The following is a 26,764-nucleotide window of genomic DNA, read 5'->3' as shown; positions in this document are numbered from 1 at the left end:
TGAACTGGGATCCTGTCTGGCCGGTCGCAGGATGAATGGGTGTTACCTCCGAATAAACTGACCTTTGAATTCAAGCTTTAATAGTCATCGCTTCATTACAATCAGCTCTCTAAAGAGTGAGCCACACTGGTCTGAAGCACTGACTAGGGCGGACAATAAATGTATCTAGGTCTAAAAAAAATCTGTATCATCAGACTTGTGAAGCCCCCAAGCCACAGACATCATAACTGCACTCTCCTTAAGATGAAAAGTACATTTAGGAGCAGGGACAGTCATGATGTCTTGATTTCAGGTCTAAATTATTTTCTAACTTTCTTGCTCTACCTAGGACAATGTGAAATGCCAATGCTAAACTCTGAAACTACAAGTACATACAATTTCAATAAAAGAAGTGCACCACTAAACTAGTGTTCAAACATGTTTCCTCGAGTGTTGTGCTTGCCATTTGTGGTAGTGTTTGTAATGTTTCCCCACAAGAAATTACCCAAGAGACATCCTTAGAATGCCTCCCATTGATTGAAAGTGTAGCGGCAAAAGCAGCACAACTCTTGAATGTCTGAAGCAGCACACATCTTAAGTGCTCAGAGTACAGCAGAACATAAAGCAATGGAAGATCAAGGGCATCAGAGTGAAGAATTACTCAATGATTAATTCCTGGATCAGAATGATATGGCCTTCACAGAGGAGGAATGTCAGTCATCCTCTAAGGGGATAATAATGGACCCCCCTTGGTCAGGAGATGTTTTCCCCACATAACATCAGGCATCCGAAAAGTCCCAAATGGTGGCCTAAAATCAAGTGAGGAAATGTATTAGACGGTGAATTAGAAATCCCCTAGAAAAAGAGGCACATAACATCTTGAGAGTTGAGTGTTCTAGACCAGTGACCCAAGAGAATGTTTGCCTAACACTGAACCTGGTACCCAAACTTATCACCTTTTTATTCAAGCTGGGGAGACCCCAGAAAAGGCATGGAAAGATCCCTTAAGGCCTACCAAGATTACCTTCTCGACATCCTAGCTAGAATAATCATCATGTTAGAGGAGGCCAATATTAATGGGACCCCAGTAGATATTAAATCTACTTAGCGGCTGGAGCTTTGATCCTCCTAGTAAATGCCAATGTAGGGCTAAAGGTTGAACGCGGTAGCGTTGTCCTTAGCAAGATCAACTCAAAATTAGGAGACATGGCGGATAGAGAACCTTTAGAAAACCCCAAAGGCCTCCTGTTCGGAGAGGATATGATTAAAACAATATCAAAATATGTGGCTACGTCCAAGGCATTGGACAGAGCACAAACAAATATAAGAAGGGTTTTTAACACTAGTGTTTATGGTCAGGCCGGAAGAAGGTGCCTTTCTACCGGCTGAGGTACTCAAAGGCCCAACTTCAGACAAAGAGGTTTCAGTAGAGGTTACCAACGAAAAGGAACCACTCGTATCAGAGGCTTCAGATCCTATGGAAAAGGATCCAATTTTCAGAGTCAGTACGAACACTTCACATATTTATTTTTGCCCGGTAAAAGTGAGGGGTTGACTCAAGTTCTTTTACCAAGCTTGGAAATTAATTACACAAGACCCTTGGGTCCTGGAAACCATTGAGGGCTTCAGAGCAGATTTCACAGAGGTCCCAGTCCAATCCTCTCTCCCAAGAGTATTGAAACTCACATTAGAGCAACAGACGGTGGTAGAAGAGTGGTCTCTTTAATTCAAAAAGGTGCAATTGTAGAGGTTCCCTGGGAATGCCACGTTTTTGTAAGTACACTCTTCCTTGCAGGGAAAAAAGACATAGGTAGGGGCCAGTTATAAATCTCAAGGACCTGAACAGATTTCTAGTCTACAGACATTTCAAGATAGAGGGAATCTATCTCGAGAGACTTTCTACTAGAAAAAGACTGGCTCGTGAAGTGGGACCTGAAGGATGCCTACTTCACCATTCCCACGGAGTCTCAAGGTTACCCCCAGTTCATATGGAATCACTGTCTTTTTCAGTTTCAGGCACTTCCCTTTGGCTTATCCTCGTCTCCTTTGTGTTTCACCAAGGTAATGAGAGTAGCTGCAACCTTTCTGAGAGTGGGGGATACAGTCGTCTATCTAGACGATATCCTCATAATGTCCCAATATCATTCTCAGATTTTAAAAGATCTGGAATTGGTGGTAAATCTTTTAGAGAGTTTGTGTTTCATAATAAACAAGAATTCCATTCTGGTTCCTTCCAGGTCTCTAGAATGTTTGGATTTTACACCAGTCACAATAAAGACCCTTCTGTTGCCAAATAAGAAAATTACCAAGATTCGAAAGGAGACAGGATTTGTCTTGAGACAGGACTTTATAACCTTGAGAGAGTTAGCCAGGCTCCTAGGTTTCCTTTCCTCTTCTATTCAAGCCATATGTACGGGGCCATTACATTACAGAGGGTGAAAACGAAAGCTCTAAGAGAAGGATCATGGTATGGAGACAGGGTGATCCTAGCTCAAGATGCCAAATTAGACTTGGACGGGGGTTTGGAGAACACGGATGCCTGGAATGGCAGGGCAATCTTTGGGAGTTCCCGTGAATATATATTAGAATCGGATGCTAGCCTTCTTGGCTGGGGTGCATGCCTGGGTACCCGAACACAGGAGGTGTATGGTCTTATATGGAGAGGTCCCACCATATAACTTATCTGGAGTTGACAGCAGGTCTCTATGCTCTAATGAGCTTCAAACACTCTCTGCAGGGCAGAACTATAATGTTAAAAATAGACAATGTGTCTCTGTTGCATACATAAATTGGTAAGGGGGTAGTACAAAATCCTTAGTCTTGTCAGATTTGGCCAATAGAATTTGGATGTTCTGTCTAGAACACAAGATCGGCTTGAGCGCAGAGTACTTGCCGGGGAAAAACAATATTGTATCAGATTGGAACTTAAGGTTCTTGAAAGAATACAGTGACTGGAAGCTGAACGAGAGCCGCTTCAGAAGTCTCTTTCACTTATGGGGTCCTTTGGAGGTAGATCCCTTTGTAAGCAGGTTGACATTTCAGCTGAAGTACTTCAGTTGGGTGTCCTAACCGGGTGCTCAGGCAGTCAATGCGCTCCTGCAAGCCTGGAAGGGAGCCCGAGCTCAAGCCTTTTCCCATTTGCAATGATCCAGAGGGTTTTCCAGAAGGTAAGACAGGAGCAATGTTCCCTGGTACTAGTAACTCCCTTCTGGCCGTTCCAAGCTTGGTTCCTCATGATCTTGGAATTGGCCTGCGATATCCCCTTGCTTCTACCAGCAGAGGAAGGCCTTTTAAGGAATGTAGATGGAAGAGAACACTCTCTGGTTTAGACTGGAAATTTGAATCTTCTTGCCTGGAAAGTGTCAGGTGATATAGTCAGATGTCAGGTCTTTCCCACTACAGATACAATGGAATATGGAAAATATGGGTACGCTGGTACTTGGATACTGTGGATGCTCCTATAATTGAAGTGATTAATTTCTTAGTAGAATAGTTTGAAAGGGGCCTTAGTTACTGGTCACTTAATTGTTTCAGACCTGCAATCTCAGCAGGACATTTGTTAGCAAACGGTAGAAGCATTGGGAAGAAATGTCATAGTATGTAGACTTTTTAGGAGCATTAGGTTTAGGAGACCCCCAGACCTAGATATAAGATCATTAAAGTCACGGAGGCTAACATTATCCCACCCTCCCATCACTGGAGTTTGTTGAAGGGTTTGAATAACAACATAAATAATAAAAAAATAAAGCCAAACAATACAAAACTAAACATGGTTAAAAAAATGTAGAATTTTAATAATTCAAGATTGTTATATACATTGTATTTGTTTATGTGCTATTTATTTAGAATGTCTTATATCTAAAGAGGATGTTCTAATATACCTCTTCAATTTCAGATAATTCCCAGTAGTTCGTGTCTACGAGTCTCCATTACCTGGAACCCTCTACGAACCTTGGTTCTGCAATACAAGTTCTTCGTTGTTTGAAAAGTTTCTTCATTTCCTGTTGTGCCATATCGTTTTTGGACTTTCGTAATACATGATGGAGAATTTGTGACCACATTTCAAAGAGGCACATTGTACTGTGGGAATGCCTATTAGGGTCTAGCTGTATTCTGTTCTAGAACAATTTTGTTTGTGATGTAATACTTCAAAGTGGCTGTATGGAGTTTGCATTAAAGGAATAACACAAAATATACACCTCTGTGTCTTTAATGACATCCAGATTCTCTTGGCATATTATTAGGAGAGTCGCTATTCCCCCTCGCAGCCCTCAAAATGAGGGTGAAAAGTCAGTATCCAGCATTTTATCTGCTCTCCAAGGTCACTGATGGCTCATCTCGTTCTTAGATATGGCCTCATGTTTTCCCAGTTAATTCATCGTGGGAGTGTTAATCTCGAAGACTTTTTACACAACGCTGGGGCACACAAATGCTACCTTAAAAATATTAAAGATGTTTCCTCAATGTTTACCTGCTAAACAAGAAACCTATGTAATAAAGAGCAATGAACTATCTAACTATGTCTCAATCACAGTGCTCATACATTTCATTTTGTGCTAATTCCACTACGACTGTTCTACTGAAAGTGTGCCTCAATCAAGCAGAGCGCATATGTACCAGATACAAATTCAGACATTAAAAGTAGCGGTTGCAAGCAACACTAAGAAATAGCACAAATTAAGGAGAACAGGTGGGCAGCACCAACAAGCTATATAACTGTTTAGGTTGTGACTCAAATTTACAAACCTTATGTTTCAGGAAAAAAATGTACTTATGTGTGTATTTTTGTACTTCTGTTTAAAAACAATGCAAGATGGCTTTTGCAGAGCATTAAGGAAGGAAGGCAATAGGAGGAGGTGACAAATAGATAACACAGTGAAAAGGCCACAGTAGAGTGTTCCATAATATGCAGCATAGGAAGGGCAGGGGTCAGTCTAAAAAATACAAATGTATTCATGCCATTAATGGCCTGCCTTAGTCTCCTCTTCAGGTGGTATGACAGGAGTGCTTTAGTGAAGTAGGAAGGGGTCTGTCAATGGAATGCATTGCTGAGCAGGCACAGCATCTTTAAGTCAAACTGTCTTTTGGTCTCCCCAGTGTTGAGATTTTAGGGACTCTTGAGATGTGGTCTGACTTCTTTAGGTAAAAAGTATGGCAGGCGGCGTAGTTTTAGTCTTACTGCAGATTGTCTGGTCGTTTGGAAGCTTTGGTTTAAATACAAATGAAGTACTCAAGTCAAAACATGACAAAAGCCAGTAACACAAACCTCTGAGGACATGAGTACGAAGTGGAGGGTCCCTCACAAAAGTCTCTGAAAATAGACAGCTATCTCGGTGGATGTGTTGTAATATGGCACAAAGTAAATATCAAACTGATGACTATTCCACGGCTGCAGACTCGTTGTTATGGAACTGGGAAAGCCCTTATAGATGTGGCATTGAAATAGTAGGGAACGTGTATTCATGTGTCTTGGATGCACAGAGGCAAGAAGCACCCCTTTTAGAACCATTATATAGCTTGAGATATAGACGTTCTTCTTCATCAAACACATGGACCCAAACTCCTGATGATTCGCATCAACAGGGTCTTATCAAATTCAGAGTTTCAATGATAAAGTCGATTTATGTAGTTCCCCAGGTGTAGCGTTGGTGATTGAAGGTATGTTTTAATCCAGCTGTACTTGGCCAGTCAATCAATGTTAAAGAATCAAGCCACTGTAGCATTTCACCGTTGAAGCCCAAACAACCTTTCAGACGATGCAGTAAGATGTAGTGGTCAACTGTATTTAAGACTGTGAAACAATCAGGCATGATCGAAGCATAAGCATTACCCAGGAGTCAAACCATAAGCAGCACGTCCCTGCGGACCATAGAACTGTTTTCCATCATGGTGAGGGTGGAACTCAGGCTGGTAGTCATAAAATAGTCTACTGAATTTGATATAAGAAGGGAATTATTGTGGGTTTAGACTGGAGTAGGTCTACAATAGATCTGAAATTTGGCAAAATACCAGGAACTGTGGCAAACAGGGGACTTCCCCATGAGAAAGGTGTGCTGACGAGGTAAGTTTGGAACAATAGGTGGAGGACCACCAAGCCACTCTTAAATGTTGTGGGGAGGATCTTCTGGGATTTGACATGAGTTAGGTGATGAGGTGGAGTAGGCAGGGTGTTGCTCTCTAAGAGGGAGTCAGTCTTTACTTGAAAGTACTACATAAAAGCCCCGGTTACATGCCGAGTGGTGTTCCAGGGTGGGATACCACTCAGCCAAATTATAACTGGCATGCTGATTGAGTACCCAGATTTCCTAGATGTGAGGGCAACAGACCCGATGTTGAAAAATTTATATTTTAACTGTAAAATTGTTTTGAGTCTAAGACATTGGGCATTCAGATGGCATGCAATTGTAAGGAAAGTTTAAATGGAGGTATTGTAATTCAAACACATGCAGGGCCTTACACCAAGAACAAGCTCCCACTGGTCTAGCGGTGCTTTATGACAGAGTTCATAAGCCAAGTTAACAAGCATTGACACAGCTAATAGGTCTCACATTTGGGACCTTTAAAGAGTTTTATTCATGCAGCAGATTTCCCGCACTATAGCTACCACCCACATTGAAGTGATTATGTACTGACATCTGTACCTTCTCTGAGCAGAAGTGGATGTTCAGAGCACTGGCCTAGAAAAATCCACTTGTAATCTCGAATGATATTTTATTAGGTCGAGCTATTTTTAGCATTTACTCGATCTTGTTAGCGAGTTAATTTAAACTGGAAGGAAGAGGTGTTCTGACCTTTCAAAAAGTGAATGAGCAATTGAGAGGCCTTTTAATCTTGTTTTGTCTTGACACATTTGCTGTCTGTTCGATGACAGAGGCCAAATGTCAGTTTCTTTTTTTACTAATGGTTGCTTATCTGTTCCTGAAAAATGTTTTTTTACTTTTCTTTCTCTTATTATAGTTAGTGCTTTTTGTCAAGTGAGTTATCTGACAATAATTGTAAACCAAAAGGCTGTAGAATGTCAGTTTTTTTTCTAACACAATATTTGAACAACTTGTAAATGAATAGTACAGTTATTTCAAAATATATCAGGAATTATGAAAGAACTTTTCTTTGTAATTCAGAAGTGTTATGCAAACAAAGATGTATAAGAGCAAAACAAATCACAACACTTTACTTGGTGATGTGCAGATGACAAATATTTGCAGAAACTCGATTTCCCGACATTGTACACTATATAGTTTTAAAACCATGTAAGTGGGAAATTATGTGGCCATTTCAATGTAACATCTGCTTATTGCACATTACAATGCGCTGCTATCTCATGCTTTAGTTATGTATTTATTCCAAGTGACAGTTTTTAAACTTGAGTTCAGAAACATTTCTGCCCCTGCACGGATGCCAATGCGGTTAATGAACTGAGGCAAGTCAGCAGTCATGTGTAGCTTACATGTGGCAAGATTTGTATTATATATTGAGCAAATGTTTAGTCTATTAAACCAAACAAGAGTTTTCTGTACAGCAGCCATGCAAAACTCGCGTATTTGAAGGTGCTCTCATATGTGATAAAGAAGAAAATGGCATCTCAGTGAATTTAAATACTAGCCCAGGATCACATAATTCGAAACCAGTTTATGGGTCAAGAGCATTATAATTAGGTCGAGTAGATTTTTTTAAGTCACTTGACCTGCAGGTCTAGTAACATTTTTAGGATTGTTTGAGGCCTCGAGCAGCTTCAACAGAAACGCAAAACAGAGGTTGTCTGTGGCCTTCGCACAGCAGCACATACTTCAGATAAATAATAAATAGTAAAGAAAGAAGAGCACACCAATCAGGAAAATGCATATAACTGGTAGTTCTGTGGTCTTTCACACGAGCATCCTCTTTTAAGGACACCCTTATGTCCAAAAAGAATTGACATTGGACAGTGTTTTCTCTTTTGATAAAAATTACACATTGTATCATTAAATTAGTGGAAACGGCATCCATGTTGATAAGCTTCCTCCGTTGCTGAGAGGCTTGAGCTGCACAAGCGTATTCCTCCCCCTCTACCTCACTTCTTTCATCCCAAGGCTTGTTTGAGAAGCAAAAAGGAGAAACTTGTCCCAGCAACATTTGGCACCTGGCTGCTTAACCTACTTTTGCTGCTGGCGCGGATTGTTAACATTGTCAGCGGATATCAAGTCCGTATAAGGGGGCACCCTGCAGGGAGCAGGTGAAGGGGGTGTTTTTTTGAGGGGTGGCTGTTCATATTAAGTGTGCATTGAGACCAAAGAGGAATATGGTGACTGAAGTCCTGATCCTCTTCGTTGTGTGAATTTTCAATGGTGCTTTGTTTGAACTATTTCAAAACAAACTGTTCAGAACATTTAGCAGAACAAAATAGAAACGTTTGCAACACTTATGTTCAACAAAGGAGGAGTAAAAAGTTGTTGCAGTGCATTTAGTATGCATTATTTCTTGTTCGTATACATGTTATTTTTCACTTTTACTTCTTGGCTGCAGTGAGACAAGCTCAACCCACTCCAAAGCATTCAACACCGAGGCGGCAGCAAGCAGAGAACCGGCAACAGCACCTTTCCCGGCAGCGATCCTCCTGCTGCTTCTCCACTGCTACAGGATTCCTTCTAAAGAAACCCGCAACTTGAACATGCCCTCTCATGACGCCATGTGGGATTAAGGAGAGGTGGAGCTTAGAACATGGAGCGAGGTCCAGCTCTCCAACAAAAATGAAAAAGAAAACTAGTAGAAGATCGATTAACCAAGTTAGGCCTGCGGCTGAAATATGAAGCGGCACCGTGCTGAAAACATAAAAGCAGCGCATCCTCCAAAATAACACACATTACCTCAACGATTACGGCACTATTTGCATAAACAAAAGTCGGAGCTCGGAGCGACAGAAAAACTCCAGCAAAAGCAGCGCATCCTCCAAAATAACACACATTACCTCAACAATTACAGCACTATTAGCATAAACAAAGGTCAGAGCTCGGAGTGACAGAAAAACTCCAGCGCTGTTTCCAATGCTGTTGGCCAAAAGAGCAAGCAATATGGCAACAACAGGAGTGATGCACTGTATGCAGCTCTTTAAAATGAAATAATGGCAGAGCTGAGACCCGAGCGGAGCACTAGGACACCAGACCTTCTGAGGCAAGATGAGATAGCTCTTGACTCTGCTGCACCCGGTGTGTGTGTGTGTGTGTGTGTGTGTGTGTGGGGCAGGGGTGTAGTATGCGGCGCAGAGAGCTTGCAAGTTCTTGGGTATTAAATAAACAAGAACGGCAAAACTTTCATCAAGTCGGCAAAAACACAAGCAGAGGCAGGCAAACTAAAAAAAAAAAAGACTGCTCACAGAGTATCATAGATAACCGAAACAGTAAGGGAACATGTAACAGGGGCGGTCATCATGGGAGGTTACAACAGTCCAAAACAAGGGCCTATTAAGCATATTCACCAAACAAAAGTGGGCATTTATGAAGTGCAGTAACAGGAACCAATGAAAAGGATGGGAGGTGCTTGAAGTCCACATTGTAGATACAGCATGTATCGAAGAGAAAGCATATGCGCTGCTTAGGCGAGACCTAAAAAGGCTTATGGGATGGTTCAACCAAGAGACCATAAGTGGTCGGTAATGTGTGTTGGTATTCAGTAAGAATAACAAGTCAAGGCTATTGCTGGATTCTTGAACAGACTGTTGTGCAGCTGAGCAAATCCTTATCAGCAATCAGGCCTTGCAAGAAGGATTTGAAGGGGTAAAGATAACTGAGCTCCATTTAAGCATTCAAGAGAGGTTTTGGAAATGTGTATGTATTTGATTAGCCCATGTCACCATGATGTCTATGACGGAAGCATTGCATGTGAGAGCATTACAGAAAATCTGTTTTACTCTATCACCTCTACCAAAGTTTCTGTTTTTGCAAAGGATAATATAAAGTCAGTACAGATAGAGGTAACAGACTTAGTGAACCAGGCCTTAGAGAATATCAAAATGAGAAAATGTGGTCTATAATTATGACATGGTTATAATTGACATTACTGGGAGCTAAGAGTTAAGCAGTGCCTAAAAGAATGTAGCAATAGATCAGGATATGTGTATGCAGGTAGAAGATATGAATCTGCCATATAAGCAACTACAGCTTTAACAACTGCATTATCAAACACAGAATTATGTTCACAGCGAGCTTTCCAGTGTTTGAGTAACCCCTTGATTTTGAGAACAAGTCTTAGAAAACTAAACCTAGAAAACATGAAAATACCTTCCAAATAAAGTTGCAGCAAAATAATTTACATACAAAATTCCCTGTCGTGTGAATCCTGCACTCCAAATTGAATTATAAGCATGGTACATTTCAATAGTATACACCATTTGAAAGTGTTGTTTAGTTAGTTGCCTCAATGAGGTCAAAGAGTGCTCATAGAATGAACAGTACTGTTGGAACTTTGTTCTGCTGGTCAAAAAAGATAAATTCAAAATCTATCCAGAAATACTAAGAATTCATATCCTTTAAGGAGAAGCACACAATCTAACTTTTCTGGTTTTTGCTACAGACAGCTTTAGTTATTTATTGTCCAGACCTACTGTTTCCCAATATATAGGGAGTGGGAATTGGGATAGCCCATTGCTCACAAATGTATGGCTTTATTGTCTATCTCAGTTATGTCCTCTCGATTTAATGGCTTTCCTCCACATTCTTGTGTTTGTTCTGCTCTGTAGCATTGCAGCCTCACATTGTGTTCTGACTAGCTGACTCATATACTTTTACTGCTGACATTATTTGCATTCAGGGACCTACTTTTTTTATTTAAGCACTCCGAGGGAGCACTTGTGTTTTCTTGCTATTTCTCCAGTGTGCCGCTTCCCTCTTCGCCAACACTCGTTTACAAAACATGTTACATATTGATATGCAGAATCAAATAGAATAAACTTTTCTCCACAGAGTTGCAGACAGACCATCTAATATGAAAATATATTTACTGCCCCAACATCTACACCCTTTCCTAAATCATCTTTATCCACTTTCAACCTGCCCTAAGAACCGTGCTCAGCAAAAACCAAAGGAAATGATGGACGGAGTGTTGAACATTGCAAGCACTCACCCCAGTCAACTGATCTGGGTTTAATTCATCACCGTTCTTCAGCCCACTCTGCCACCCCAGTTCAGACATGGCCATATGCAATTCAGTCTGACCCTGTGCCTCATGGAAACAGTCCAGCCCGAACTGCCAAGCCATGTCTTCCCTGGACCGGAAACAAGCTTCCTAGGACCTGTTTCTGGCATTTCAGCCGTCTTCAGCCAGGCTTGCCTGAAGCCAGTGGCAAAGTGAGAAAGGGACTCACGTCTGAGCATACCCTGCCAACTTATGGCGAACAAAGCAAAAAACCAAAGGAAATGATGGGCGGAGTGTTGAACATTGCAAGCATTCACCCCCTGTCAACTGATCTGGGTTTAATCCATCACCGTTCTTTAGCCCACTCTGCCACCCCAGTTCAGACATGGCCATATGCAAATCAGTTCGGATGCTCCGTCCATCACCACCCCCTTTTGTACCGCTTTGTTCGCCATAAGTTGGCAGGGTATGCTTAGACGTTGAGTCCCTTGCTCACTTTGCCACTGGATTCAAGCAAGCCTGGCTGAAGACGGCTGAAATGCCAGAAACCGGTCCTAGGAAGCTTGTTTCCGGTCCAGAGAAGGCATGGCTTGGCAGTTCGGGCTGGACTGTTCCCATGAGGCACAGGGTCAGACTGATTTGCATATGGCCATGTCTGAACTGGGGTGGCAGAGTGGGCTAAAGAATGGTGATGGATCAAACCCAGATCTGTTGACTGGGTGTGAGTGTTTGACTGGTTCTGATGCTCCGTCCATCACCACCCCCTTTTGTACCGCTTTGTTCGCCATAAGTTGGCAGGGTATGCTCAGACGTTGAGTCCCTTGCTCACTTTGCCACTGGATTCAAGCAAGCCTGGCTGAAGACGGCTGAAATGCCAGAAACCGGTCCTAGGAAGCTTGTTTCCGGTCCAGGGAAGGCATGGCTTGGCAGTTCTGGCTGGACTGTTCCCATGAGGCACAGGGTCAGACGGATTTGCATATCGCCATGTCTGAACTGGGGTGGCGGAGTGGGCTAAAGAATGGTGATGGATCAAACCCAGATCTGTTGACTGGGTGTGAGTGTTTGATTGGTTCTGATGCTCCGTCCATCACCACCCCCTTTTGTACCGCTTTGTTCGCCATAAGTTGGCAGGGTATGCTCAGACGTTGAGTCCCTTGCTCACTTTGCCACTGGATTCAAGCAAGCCTGGCTGAAGACAGCTGAAATGCCAGAAACCGGTCCTAGGAAGCTTGTTTCCGGTCCAGAGAAGGCATGGCTTGGCAGTTCGGGCTGGACTGTTCCCATGAGGCACAGGGTCAGACTGATTTGCATATGGCCATGTCTGAACTGGGGTGGCAGAGTGGGCTAAAGAATGGTGATGGATCAAACCCAGATCTGTTGACTGGGTGTGAGTGTTTGATTGGTTCTGATGCTCCGTCCATCACCACCCCCTTTTGTACCGCTTTGTTCGACATAAGTTGGCAGGGTATGCTCAGACGTTGAGTCCCTTGCTCACTTTGCCACTGGATTCAAGCAAGCCTGGCTGAAGACAGCTGAAATGCCAGAAACCGGTCCTAGGAAGCTTGTTTTCGGTCCAGGGAAGGCATGGCTTGGCAGTTCGGGCTGGAATGTTCCCATGAGGCACAGGGTCAGACTGATTTGCATATGGCCATGTCTGAACTGGGGTGGCAGAGTGGGCTAAAGAATGGTGATGGATCAAACCCAGATCTGTTGACTGGGTGTGAGTGTTTGATTGGTTCTGATGCTCCGTCCATCACCACCCCCTTTTGTACCGCTTTGTTCGCCATAAGTTGGCAGGGTATGCTCAGACGTTGAGTCCCTTGCTCACTTTGCCACTGGATTCAAGCAAGCCTGGCTGAAGACGGCTGAAATGCCAGAAACCGGTCCTAGGAAGCTTGTTTCCGGTCCAGGGAAGGCATGGCTTGGCAGTTCGTGCTGGGCTGTTCCCATGAGGCACAGGGTCAGACTGATTTGCATATGGCCATGTCTGAACTGGGGTGGCAGAGTGGGCTAAAGAATGGTGATGGATCAAACCCAGATCTGTTGACTGGGTGTGAGTGTTTGACTGGTTCTGATGCTCCGTCCATCACCACCCCCTTTTGTACCACTTTGTTCGCCATAAGTTGGCAGGGTATGCTCAGACGTTGAGTCCCTTGCTCACTTTGCCACTGGATTCAAGCAAGCCTGGCTGAAGACGGCTGAAATGCCAGAAACCGGTCCTAGGAAGCTTGTTTCCGGTCCAGGGAAGGCATGGCTTGGCAGTTCGGGCTGGACTGTTCCCATGAGGCACAGGGTCAGACGGATTTGCATATCGCCATGTCTGAACTGGGGTGGCAGATGGGCTAAAGAATGGTGATGGATCAAACCCAGATCTGTTGACTGGGTGTGAGTGTTTGATTGGTTCTGATGCTCCGTCCATCACCACCCCCTTTTGTACCGCTTTGTTCGCCATAAGTTGGCAGGGTATGCTCAGACGTTGAGTCCCTTGCTCACTTTGCCACTGGATTCAAGCAAGCCTGGCTGAAGACGGCTGAAATGCCAGAAACCGGTCCTAGGAAGCTTGTTTCCGGTCCAGGGAAGGAATGGCTTGGCAGTTCGGGCTGGACTGTTCCCATGAGGCACAGGGTCAGACTGATTTGCATATGGCCATGTCTGAACTGGGGTGGCAGAGTGGGCTAAAGAATGGTGATGGATCAAACCCAGATCTGTTGACTGGGTGTGAGTGTTTGATTGGTTCTGATGCTCCGTCCATCACCACCCCCTTTTGTACCGCTTTGTTCGCCATAAGTTGGCAGGGTATGCTCAGACGTTGAGTCCCTTGCTCACTTTGCCACTGGATTCAAGCAAGCCTGGCTGAAGACAGCTGAAATGCCAGAAACCGGTCCTAGGAAGCTTGTTTCCGGTCCAGAGAAGGCATGGCTTGGCAGTTCGGGCTGGACTGTTCCCATGAGGCACAGGGTCAGACTGATTTGCATATGGCCATGTCTGAACTGGGGTGGCAGAGTGGGCTAAAGAATGGTGATGGATCAAACCCAGATCTGTTGACTGGGTGTGAGTGTTTGATTGGTTCTGATGCTCCGTCCATCACCACCCCCTTTTGTACCGCTTTGTTCGCCATAAGTTGGCAGGGTATGCTCAGACGTTGAGTCCCTTGCTCACTTTGCCACTGGATTCAAGCAAGCCTGGCTGAAGACGGCTGAAATGCCAGAAACCGGTCCTAGGAAGCTTGTTTCCGGTCCAGGGAAGGCATGGCTTGGCAGTTCGTGCTGGGCTGTTCCCATGAGGCACAGGGTCAGACTGATTTGCATATGGCCATGTCTGAACTGGGGTGGCAGAGTGGGCTAAAGAATGGTGATGGATCAAACCCAGATCTGTTGACTGGGTGTGAGTGTTTGACTGGTTCTGATGCTCCGTCCATCACCACCCCCTTTTGTACCACTTTGTTCGCCATAAGTTGGCAGGGTATGCTCAGACGTTGAGTCCCTTGCTCACTTTGCCACTGGATTCAAGCAAGCCTGGCTGAAATGCCAGAAACCGGTCCTAGGAAGCTTGTTTCCGGTCCAGGGAAGGAATGGCTTGGCAGTTCGGGCTGGACTGTTCCCATGAGGCACAGGGTCAGACTGATTTGCATATGGCCATGTCTGAACTGGGGTGGCAGAGTGGGCTAAAGAATGGTGATGGATCAAACCCAGATCTGTTGACTGGGTGTGAGTGTTCGATTGGTTCTGATGCTCCGTCCATCACCACCCCCTTTTGTACCGCTTTGTTCGCCATAAGTTGGGAGGGTATGCTCAGACATTGAGTCCCTTGCTCACTTTGCCACTGGATTCAAGCAAGCCTGGCTGAAGACAGCTGAAATGCCAGAAACCGGTCCTAGGAAGCTTGTTTTCGGTCCAGGGAAGGCATGTCTTGGCAGTTCGGGCTGGAATGTTCCCATGAGGCACAGGGTCAGACTGATTTGCATATGGTCATGTCTGAACTGGGGTGGCAGAGTGGGCTAAAGAATGGTGATGGATCAAACCCAGATCTGTTGACTGGGTGTGAGTGTTTGATTGGTTCTGATGCTCCGTCCATCACCACCCCCTTTTGTACCGCTTTGTTCGCCATAAGTTGGCAGGGTATGCTCAGACGTTGAGTCCCTTGCTCACTTTGCCACTGGATTCAAGCAAGCCTGGCTGAAGACGGCAGAAATGCCAGAAACCGGTCCTAGGAAGCTTGTTTCCGGTCCAGGGAAGGCATGGCTTGGCAGTTCGGGCAAGACTGTTCCCATGAGGCACAGGGTCAGACTGATTTGCATATGGCCATGTCTGAACTGGGGTGGCAGAGTGGGCTAAAGAATGGTGATGGATCAAACCCAGATCTGTTGACTGGGTGTGAGTGTTTGATTGGTTCTGATGCTCCGTCCATCACCACCCCCTTTTGTACCGCTAAGAATCGGGCTCAGCATCAGGAAGCAATGAATGTTTCCAAATGTGACCTTTCTACATCATTAAAGGGTTTTTAAACGGCATGACCTGACTCCAGGGAGATACTATCATTACACTCCTTCTGAAGACGTTTAATGTAGTCATTAAAATCTCAACAAGTAAAATTACTTTGAGCAGTATTTTGAGATTCGGTTTCAAATAGCTAGAATGCAGAGGAGTCCAATCCATTTCCTGAAAACAACCGCAAAGGGCAAACTTTAGCTCAATTGGATAGATAACATAAACTTGTAAACATGTGCCTGTAACTGATAAAAACTATATGCAAATTAAGTGATTTGTTCAGAAATTAAATGTATTTCAAATCAATGGCAACTTCAAATAACTGTTACACACTATGCAATAGACAGATTTGCTAACCAACTGTGATTTTTTTGCAAAACATTAAATATCTTTTCTCCAAAGCGTCAATATTAATTTTCTAAAAACTCAATGAAGTGTCAGTGTAAAACCATTGACAGTACGTAAAAAGCTAGTTATTGGTATAGTGTTTGGTAATGCTCACAATTTTTGCAAATGAGGGGAAAAAGACAGTTAAATAATTTGCCCATAATTTCATAATGTGATAGTGTGGAGAAGCTAAGACTGTGCCTATGTCCGTCATTCTCAAGTTACAACTTAAGCAATGAATGGCAAGAATAATTGGTTTGTTTACAATAACATTTTGTAAAATCACCTTAACGTTTTACAGTAAAAATATTGTAAAATATTGGTGAATGTTATAGGAAAGTAGGATCTGCTTTCATGGTTACCCCCACTTTAGCTGGTGTCATTGTGTTTTCTGACTAGTCTGACTGGAATCCTGGTAATCAGGACCCCAGTCACTGTGCTCTCTCCCTAAATTGGACGATGGTAAGTACTTTGGTACCTTTCTAATTGGCTACTGGTGTACCCAACTAAGTCCCTAGTACATGGTACTAAGATATGCAGGGCATAGGTATACCAAAAGTTTCCCATGGGCTGCAGCATATGTTATGCCACCCATGAGAGACCACTCACTTGAACTGTGACTACAGGCCTGCCATTGCAGCCTGTGTGAACTAGTACTAGCACCACTCACAACAGATATAAGTTTCCTTATATCTGAGGTCACAGCACTTAAAACCTATAAGTCACCCCTAAGGTAGGCCTTTCAAGCCTGAAGGGAGGGGGCTTGGTAATAAGTGTGAGGGTGCCCTGCAGGAGCAGAACACCCCTTATAAACCCAGGAGTTGATTCTCCAGGCTTTGTAAGTGCAGTCGGCCATTTTATTCATATAGTGGACATCAAGTTAATTACGAGATGTCTAACTATATATTGGCTGCACCGAAACCGGTCAAGTTGGGTATCAAACATGTTGGAATCCTACCCCAACACCGATTCCAGGGCTCGATGTAGGATCCAATGTACTGGTGTATTCACAGTACCAGCCTTTCAGGGTCTAACTGCAAGCTAGTGCTGCTGCCGACCACAGGCATGATTCTGCCCACCTGCTGCTGAGCCAGGCTCGAGCAGGAGTAAGTAGAACAATAGTTTTCTGTCACAGGGAGGTGTAACCACCTCCCAGACAGAACTTAGTGTATTGGGCTGGGGTGGGGGCACTTGCCAGTGCCACCAGATTGCTTTGAAGGGCACATTTGGTGCCCACCTAGCATACTCCAGTTGAAACCAGTTCAGGAACCGTTGGTTTCTGTTCTGGCATGAAACTGGACATGGGACTATCCTCCCCTCTGTCCAGCCCCTACTCTGGGAGGGACCCTTGAATCGCCCCAACCCTTTCCTTTGGGTACTAAAGGGCTTACCTGTGGGTGTCTCTTCAGATTCAGTGTGGGACAAGAGTCAGATCCGAAACCACTTCTACTTCTACCGTCTAGGCACTTTGGACTTCGTTTGGCTTCGCTTTGGTAACAGAGACTGCATCTGGGAAGACTACTGGTCTCGTCGACCTGCCAGTCTTCTGCATAGTATGTGCCTGTGCTTCATCCAGGTTTTTCTCCAGGCCTGTGGGCATCAAGGATATCTGACGGACTCTCCCTTGGAGTGAAGGAGTCACTCCCCTATATCTGCCGGCACTGCAACTAAGCTGACCAGTCGGCTGCTTTGACGTCCGCCGGACTTCGAAAGGCCCAGCAATACAGGTGGTGGTTCTACAACTCCCTTGAGGCCTGCACGGTCTTCTCGCAGAGTTGGAGGCCAGTATCCCTCGTCGCAACTGCTGGAACAGCACCCCTGTGCACCGCGTCGACTCGCGGTTGTCAAGGCTTGTTGATTCTCTTCGCCAGAGATCTTCGGGCTCCAAGAAGCTCGAACCTCCAGCATCTCTCCCTGCCTAGATCTTTGTCCTTACCACATTCGCTGCACAGTGGACCTGCATCTTTGGTGAGCAGCTTGAGGCCCTCTTGTGACTCCTGCCTGTGGGTTCTCTTGAGAGTCTTCTTTGGCTGCAGAGGACGCTGCTGACTGCTTGAAGCCTGCTCTGACTTTCCTGCATTTGGTGAGTCCCTAGGACCTTGCTGGTTCTGACACTGCACCTTCTACGTTTTCCACATTTGTTGTTGCTGCCAAGGCTTGTTGGTGCTCCGGACAGGTACGGACCTCCCGGTTCTCGACTACTGACGTGGGACAGCTAATAAACAGCTTCTGGTCTTATACAGCATTGCCTGGTCCTCACAGCTGCAGCGACAAGGTAACCGTCAAATCTCCTGCATCTTCTGTCATCGGTGGTCATTGGTCTTGTAGGCCTCCTGGTCACTGCCGATTGGCACAGACTGTCCCCTCTGTTTGCAGGGACCTCTTCCAGAATCCACCTTTGGATTCCACCAACCTCTTTACCCTCCTTCGCCATCGGCATCCTCCATTGTGATTTACGGCGGTTTCCAACGTCACTTCACACCTATGTACCGGGTTTCCCTGGTGTAGGTATCCTGGTTCCTGGGGTATCCACAGGAGGGGTGACTCTCCAATCTTCCATCTTTCGCGGGGTTTCTTCAGGGTCCTTTGGGAAGGGTCCTTCTGCAAAACTGCAACGCGACTTCCCCATTGACTTGCATTGAGCAAGCGGCTGGGTTTCTACTCTGCTCACGGCCTCCACGGGGTTCCTGAGTAATTCCCATGGGTGGTTCCTTGGGTCTCCAGCTCTACTGGCTCAAATCTCGACTTTGGTCACATTCCACTTTATTAGTATATGGCTTGGTCTCCCCCTAGAGACCACTGTGTATTTGTGCTACTTACCTGTTCTCCTTTTGAAAAATTGTGTGTATTGTGTTTATATCTACGGGTAGGAGATATACCAATGTGTTAGTAAGTGTGTACAATAAATATCACTATTTTTATAACTACACTGTGCTTCTTTTTTGTATAACCTACACTATATGATTAGTACTGGTGAAACAAGCTGCTTAGCACTCCTTCTGGACTAAGCCTGAAGGCTGCTCTCCACAGCTATCACTTAGAGAGTTTTGTGATACTAGGAACCTGAGCAGGATAGTCCTTCCTTAACAGGAGGGGGGTGATATCCATAAATGGATTACTGCTTTAGAGAGGGCCTGTATAGTTCAGAAAGTCCTACAAGGGAAGTGGGCAACTATCCTGTGGGATAACAAAGGTAGAGACAAGCTCCTCACTGTTAGAGAAGAGGATGCTGATAATTACTGAGTCTTAAAGAGTGCCCGCTAAGAGAGCTTTCTAAGGTTGTCTGAGACCACCATAATGGTTATCTGGATTAGTGCAGGGTGCTTCACTTACATAAGTGAGAACCATACACTAAGCCAGCCTCCTAAAAATGTGATATCAATGTACACCATAATATATGAAGGCATTACAATGTCCATACTGGTAAATACTATGTTGATGTACGCCATGACAAATGTATGCCTAATAATGTTAATATATCGGTAAAGGTGATTTCAATGACCGTCGTGTTATATGTACATGTAATAAAGACCTCGTATCATTGCTGTTGAATCCACCTGAGATGACCTCCCCATAAACCTTGTGGTCAGACAGGCCCTGCGTCCCAAACCCAAGCCTACCGATTGATAGGTCACAGGTGGGGTTACTTTTAGCCCGAAGACAAACCAGCGAACAGGGAAAACCAGATCCTTCCCTCTGATAGGCAGCTACACCACAAAAGGTCAGAGGAGATTGGCCCCAATAAAACACATTTGGCAAAAGGCACGCGTTTCCAAAATACCATAATGTCAAATGTAGTTAGGAACACTCAGTCAACCTGAATACAGCACGCACATTACATACAGTGATCACAGGCTCCCCATGCCGGACATCTGGACACAGACACTGGCCCACATTGGATCTCCACAAAGTGGCAAACTATCTGTGCCCCCTTATCAGATGGTTGAATTTATGGTTCATGACTAGGCCCGGATTTGCATGCTCTACAATAATGTATAATTGGTTTATTTTTACTTCAAGAATTGTATATAACACCGTCCAAAACCTCTGTATATTGAGACAGTCTTCAGACATGATTCTGTTGATGGTCTCCCGGGCGCAGCATTTATTTAAACCAACTTGTTCCTGTTTTGCCAAACGCCTCTTGTCTTCTCAAGGTACATTCATATCCGAGCAACAATATTACCTCTGCAAAGGCAATTCACAAGACCCTAAGAAACCAAGGTAAGAAAGAGAGAAAAGGCATAATCGGAATTCTAGTCTAACCAAATGACCACTACAATCGAACAGCCCATACATAAATAGAGCCTTTTTTTACACAAAGCCTCTGGTTATCCAGAGACCTGACATAACTAGAGCTCTGTTAGGGTCAGAATTTGGTATAATCAGAATCCATGCCGTAGCATTTACTAACTCTGGCACGATCAGAACCTTGTACGATTAGTGCTCTGACATAACCAGAACACTGACATAATTTGTCACATCACAGCAAGGCATTGGGTAGGTGGAGAAGATTTATGTTAAAGGACAAGTATGTTATATACCATTTTGGTGTATGGATCCCTGTCCTCGTCAAACACAAGATTGCTAATAAATTCTTTCCCACAAACAAGGAAACTACCTAGCTTAAAAAAACATATATACGAGACAGACTAACAGCATCACTACCTCAAACTAATGTAATTTTGGATCCTTCTTGAAGCAGCATTAACCACAAACAAGCATTTGCAATGCAATAGGTCTCGCATTAACGAGAGTTTAAGCTATTGGCAATGCAATACCTTAAACTCTTGCAAATGCTAGACCTATTACATTGCAAATATTTGTTTTGCTAGCACCCATGTGGCACTTTCACATTTATGAAGGCCGTGCCCCTTTCTTTAGACAAGCCGCTTCTAAAGAAAGGGGCGTGTCCGACATTAAAGTCAAACCGCGCCATGGGGGATTTGACAAAAAAAGCATGTTTTGTCAAGTTGACAAACAGATGTTTTAGGTCTGCCAAAAAAAGATAAAAATACTGGGCAACCTTGAGTGCGAATTAATAGCGGGGTGGGACAACTGCGCTGATGGTAGGAGTCTTTCATCATTATAACTGATTATTATATGCATTGATGCAGTCAAGGGCGTTATGAACCCCTAGACTTAGCAGCTACAGTGGGGGTGGAATTCTTACGGGCCTTTTCTGACTGCAATAGATCAGAAAAAAGCTCATACTATTTTAGTGTAGGGGACAAGAAAGCTAAACTTAAGGAACTGGAGGGGGAGGGCACAGAGGATAAAATTGGAGAGTAAGGGTAAACAAGGAAGAAAGATGGGCAAATAAGTAAAAGAAGGAAGCAACTTTGGGTGGAAGAGTAAAAGAAAGGAATGGTGGTACAGAAGGAAGGGTGACAGGATATAAAGGTGACTGGATGGCTGAGTAAAAGGAAAGGTGAGTGTGACTAGATTGAGGGGCAAAAGGATCAACAGATGGTTAGATGGATTTATTGAGGGAATGCTAGGTCACAGGATGGGTGGGTGGATGTTTGGACAGGCGCACGCATAGTTGAAGGATGAGTAAACTGATTGCTGGATGGAATGGGCCATGGATTTAGGGAATAGTGAATGACTGATTAATGGATGAGAGAGTGAATGGATAACAGAACAGAAAGGTGAAATGGAGCATATCAGCAGGTAGTTAAATGTCTTTGTTCAGAGTTCGCAGTATATAAAACTGCAAAAATAAATAACATTGAATGCATACATCTGGCATTGTTTGAAACACCAAAAATGACGGAAATATAGTCCAATTCGACAGGTATGTTTTCTGGACGTTTTGTGAGAGAGTCCCATGTGACCACTGGAGCTATGCACAGCACAGTCCGTGCGGCTGCCTCAGACCATTTTGACAGGTGAAAACAATGCGGTCACAGCGGAGTTTCTACAAAACACAGAAAAGTTTTTTTTCACTTTGCATGTCCTCCTACCCCTCTACTTCAATGTTGTTTCACGTGAACCTCTTTACTAAGTAGCGTCTTGAAGTCTGGGGAAGTGGGAGAAGTTGGAATGTGTTGGGCGCCTCTTTTCTGGGCATATTTCTTGGGGGTCTCTCTTTCCCTGTATACCTCGTTACTGGCAAACTCATCCGGGGCGCTGTTTCTCCTCGTGTGCCTCTTTGTGGAGCATCTCCTCTCTGAACGGCTATTTTCACTATGTGCCTTTTTGCTCCACAGTTCCTCTGATGGGATGAATTTCCCTATGTACCTCTTCACGCAGCAGCTCCTTTGAGGCACTGTCTCTTCATGTGTGCCTCTTTACTGGACAGCTGTAATATGTGGTAATGTATTATATCTTATAAGTTATTCCTTTAAGCCATTAGGTCATAGGTAGAATGTAGAATGTTTAAGTGTTCTAGTGCATTGGATTCTCTGGCCCATTGAATGTTCTGCTGTTGTAGCTGGAGGTCGTGGGTCTTATGTATGGAATAAATCTAACTTGACTTTTCTTCACTTCGTCTGGATTTCGTTATTTACATCCATACTACATTTTATGGTGACGATGTTATCGATTGTTTTGACCCACCGACGTTTCATTGATTCGGATTGTGTCTTTTCCTTGTTGCCACTTCAAAGAAAGAACAAAGGATCAACACGGGAAATTTAGAAGAAATTAAAAGGTCATCAAGACGTTTGGATCAACGTGGAGTCTCCTACTGTGAGTCTTGCTGTGCAGTTTTGTGGTAATGTACATTTATATATTCCTGCCGCTACTTGTTGTGGTCAACTGATTACGTGTTGCTTTTCAAAACCGTAACGAGTGCTCCCTCGCACTACCACATCTTTCAAACAACATTCTCGCGCTTACCTCATCAGTGCTTGAGATGTTCATTGTTTGCTGACGGCTGGACTCGCATGGCGTGTTCCTTTCTCTGAATGAGAGTAGGAGGGTAAAACTTGTATGTCATCACGCCACCAAACATTACCAGAACAAGCTCAACTCACCCTAAAGAGCATATTGAGCACGTTTGGCGGCCAACTTTACCTATTGGGAAAGGTTTCATTGAAGTTTATATTTTTTCACGTTGTTTTTTTTGCAATTAATTTCGGAACAGTTTATTTCAACTGTTTTCAACGAGAATTTGCTTATTTTGGAACAAATACTCAACGGTTTTCCTTTCTTCACTTCAAGGTCCACAAGTAATATTTTATTTATTCCATTTCTTTTGACATATTTTATTCTGTGATAAGGACACATTAATTCTGTGACATGGCTTTTGCTAATACTGTTATGCAACCACCTCCATTTCTTGAGATTGCTGGTAAACAATTAACACCTTGGCATAAATGGTTTAGAGTATTTGAAAATTACCTTGAAGCCATTGATGCCAGCAAATGTTCACCCTCAAGGAAAAAAGCTTTGTTATTCAACCATTTAGGCAGTGCTGGACAAGAAATTTTTGACAATTTACCAGTTTTTCCTGCACCTGCTGGCGATGAAACTTGGGATGTTTTCAAGGAAGCTTTAGCACGTATTGGTAAACAATACGTTGATGAACCATCTGTTATGGTTGAGAGATACAAATTTTTTACGTTTAAACGTAAACAGATGGCTGAAGAGTCTATTGAGGATTATTTACCAGTTTTGCGTGTTTTAGCCTCAAAATGTGTATTTGGAAATTATTTAGATACTGCTTTACGTGATCAATTAGTATTTAATTGTTTCAATAAGAAGATTCAAGAACGTATTTTAACATGCAAAAATCCATCTCTTGAGTAAGTTATGGATATAGCCAGGAGTATTAAAGGTTCTGTTGTGTCATCTAAAATTTTAACTGAATCTTCAACAACAATTTCTTCAACTAATTTGAAAGTTGCACAAGTTACTGCTGTGTCTAATGTCAATGATTCTGATGTTAATTTGATTTCACATAAGAACATTCCTAGGAAAACAAGTGAAAAGAGGGTTGGAGGGGCATGCTACAAGTGTGGTTCAAGGTTTCATATGGGCAATTATCTGAATTGTCCAGCTCAAGGAAAAAGATGCAACAATTGCAAAAAAATTGGCCATTTTTACACTGTGTGTAATTCTAACAAAACAAAATTTAAAGTTAGTCAACTTGCTGTTGAGAATGACATTATTGCCGAAGCAATTAGTAATATTTCAATATCTGTCGAAGTTAATGCTTTAGGTGATTCTGAAAAAAGGTGTAAAGGTCCCATTTGTGAAGTTCAAATTGGTGTGATTAACCTTGGCATTATGGCCGATTTAGGGTCTCCCTTTACCATCCTAGTTGAAAACATGTTTAACAAGTTTTGGTCTGGGAAACTATTGAAGTCTACTACTATAAATTCTAAAGCATTTGGTGAGTATGATATAATCATGAAGGGTTACTTTGATGACAGCATTGTATTTAAAGGAAGGAACATCTTTACAAAAATTTACATTGCAGTTAATGGACGTGATATACTTGGATGGCAAGATCAAGCTAAACTAGGTATTATACTCAGACCTGGGCACGCTGAACCAGTTACTCTGGGTGATATGCCAGTGTTAGCTGTACAAGAAACCAATATACATGAAGGGTTTATACAGGACCTGCGTTCTAAATTTCCAGACGTTTTTTCAAAAAAGATTGGAATGGTTAAAGAATTTCAACATACTATTAAAATGAAAAGTAATGCCACTCCTGTAATACAAAAAGTAAGACCTGTTCCACTTTCTGCTAGAGAAGATCTTAAAAAATTATTAGATATGTGTTCCCAAGGTACTATTAGGAAAGTAGAATCTTCATAATGGGTTTCAGCTGCTGTCGTTGCACGCAAATGTTCTGGCGATATACACCTATGTGCGGATTTGAGAGTTCTCAATAGAAATATTCTTGTAGACTGTCATCCTCTTCCTAGAATCCATGAGATGCTGGCCAAATTAGGAGGAAGCAAATATTTTTCTACCATTGATCTATGCTCTGCGTACCATCAAATTCCCTTATCTGAAGATTCTCAACCTCTTACAACATTTGTGACACCCTTTGGCGTGTATATGTACAAGCAAATGCCATTTGGTCTGGCATCCGCTGCCAGCGTATTTCAAAGGTTAATGGATAAATTGTTTTGAGATGAGAAGGGTATACAGGCTTTCCAGGATGATATTTTAATTTACACTGAAAGTTTAGATCAACATATAACCTTGTTAGAGAAGGTTCTGAGTAAACTGGGTTCTCAAGGAATGACTATCAATTTTGACAAATGTAAGTTTATTTCTCAAGAAGTCAATTATTTGGGGCATAATATTTCTAAAGAAGGCATAAAACCTAAGGTTTTGTTTTTGAAAGGTATTAATGATGCACCTATTCCTACAGACAAGGATTCACTTAGAGCCTTTCTGGGTTTAAGTGAATATTATGCACGATTTGTTCAGGGCTATGCTCTCATTGTTCAACCATTGAGAAATCTTCTGACGAAAAATGCTAAGTATGTCTGCTCTAATGAATGTCAGAGTACTTTTGTTTTAGTCAAAAAGTTAATTACAACTGCTTCGGCTATTAAACCTTTTACTCATGGTGAGAAATGTATTATTACAGTGGATGCGAGTGCCAAAGGTCTTGGTGCAGTATTAAGCCAAATCGTAAATGGTCAGGAGTGCACTGTTGCGTTTGCGTCAAGCAATCTTAATGACGCTGAAAAGAATTATAGTACTATTGAGCGTGAAGCACTTGCATGTTCATGGGCTTCTGAGAAATTTAAAATGTACATTTGGGGAACAAAATTTCAATTGCAAACCGATCAGAAGCCTTTAATTTATATGTTAGGGGATAGTTGTTCTAATAAGGCTTCATCTAGACTCATTAGGTTATTAGCAAGACTACAAGAATTAAATTTTGACATAAAACATATTCCAGGAGGCAAAAATGTCAGAGCAGATTGTTTATCACAGTTACCTATAGAAGGTGACTGTGTTAACAGCAATGAGAAAATGGATTTGGAATATGTTTTTACAGTTAGTGATATAAATAAACAATTTAAAATTTCACAAAAGGAATAGTTTGATAGTTATGATTAAGATGATTGTATGATTCAGGTAAAGAAGTTTCTTATTCAAGGTTGGCCGTGTAACAGGAGTATGTCTACAGATGTAAGAATTTTTTCCCAAGTAGCTTCAGAATTATCTTTAGTTAATAACATTCTAATTAGGAAAGATTTGTTTGTTCCACCTGCGAACCTTAGGGCTAAAATTATTTATTTGGCTCATAATTGACATCTAGGTATTACTGCAACTGCAAAGAAGATTAAACAATTGTATTGGGGGCCTGGTATTGATGGCCAAGCTAAAAGATTTGTGGATACATGTGCTGAATGTTTATGTTCTGACAAACACTGGAAAACAACCACAGTTCCTTTATGTCCTGTGAGTTGGCCAAATAATGCATGGGAAAAAATAGGTCCTGACTTAACTGGACCGTTCAATGTTTTTAAAGGTGACAAAAAAATTCTTAGAGTTACTATTTTTCAAAGTGGTTGTACTTTTCTTTTGTCAAAAGTGCGGACTCAGCTTCTGTGGTTTAATTTTTGAAGCACTTATTTTGTATTAAAGGTAGAGTGAAGGAAATTGTTACGGACAATGGGTCTCATTTTATTTCTGAAGAGTTCTCTTAATTTTTGGATTAACATGATGTTAAACATAATCTTGCACCATTGTATAGTCCAGCTTCCAATGGTCTAGTAGAGAGAGCTAATCGCTTGATAAAAGATGGTGTTCAGACAACAGTTGCCAATAACTTAGATGTAGCTGAATATTTACATGTTAAAGTATGGAATTATGATATCACT

General features: G+C 42.8%; 1 protein-coding gene and 1 long non-coding RNA gene across 3 annotated transcripts in view; one reads left to right on the top strand and one right to left on the bottom strand.

Annotated features, from left to right (window-relative positions):
- LOC146858386 (uncharacterized) overlaps positions 1-4,011 on the top strand; it is a 176,253-nt gene extending 172,242 nt beyond the window's left edge. Inside the window, exon 3 of the long non-coding RNA XR_014980018.1 lies at positions 3,875-4,011. This is a non-coding gene — a long non-coding RNA (uncharacterized LOC146858386). The remainder of the gene's footprint in view (positions 1-3,874) is intronic.
- The window catches only part of PIGL (phosphatidylinositol glycan anchor biosynthesis class L), a 383,453-nt gene that overhangs the window by 341,155 nt on the left and 15,534 nt on the right, over positions 1-26,764 (bottom strand). The window lies entirely within an intron of this gene.

Source organism: Triturus cristatus, chromosome 3_2 (genome assembly GCF_964204655.1).
Source record: "Triturus cristatus chromosome 3_2, aTriCri1.1, whole genome shotgun sequence".
NCBI classification, from domain to species: Eukaryota; Metazoa; Chordata; class Amphibia; order Caudata; family Salamandridae; genus Triturus; species Triturus cristatus.
This window is presented reverse-complemented; position numbering and strand designations above follow the sequence as displayed.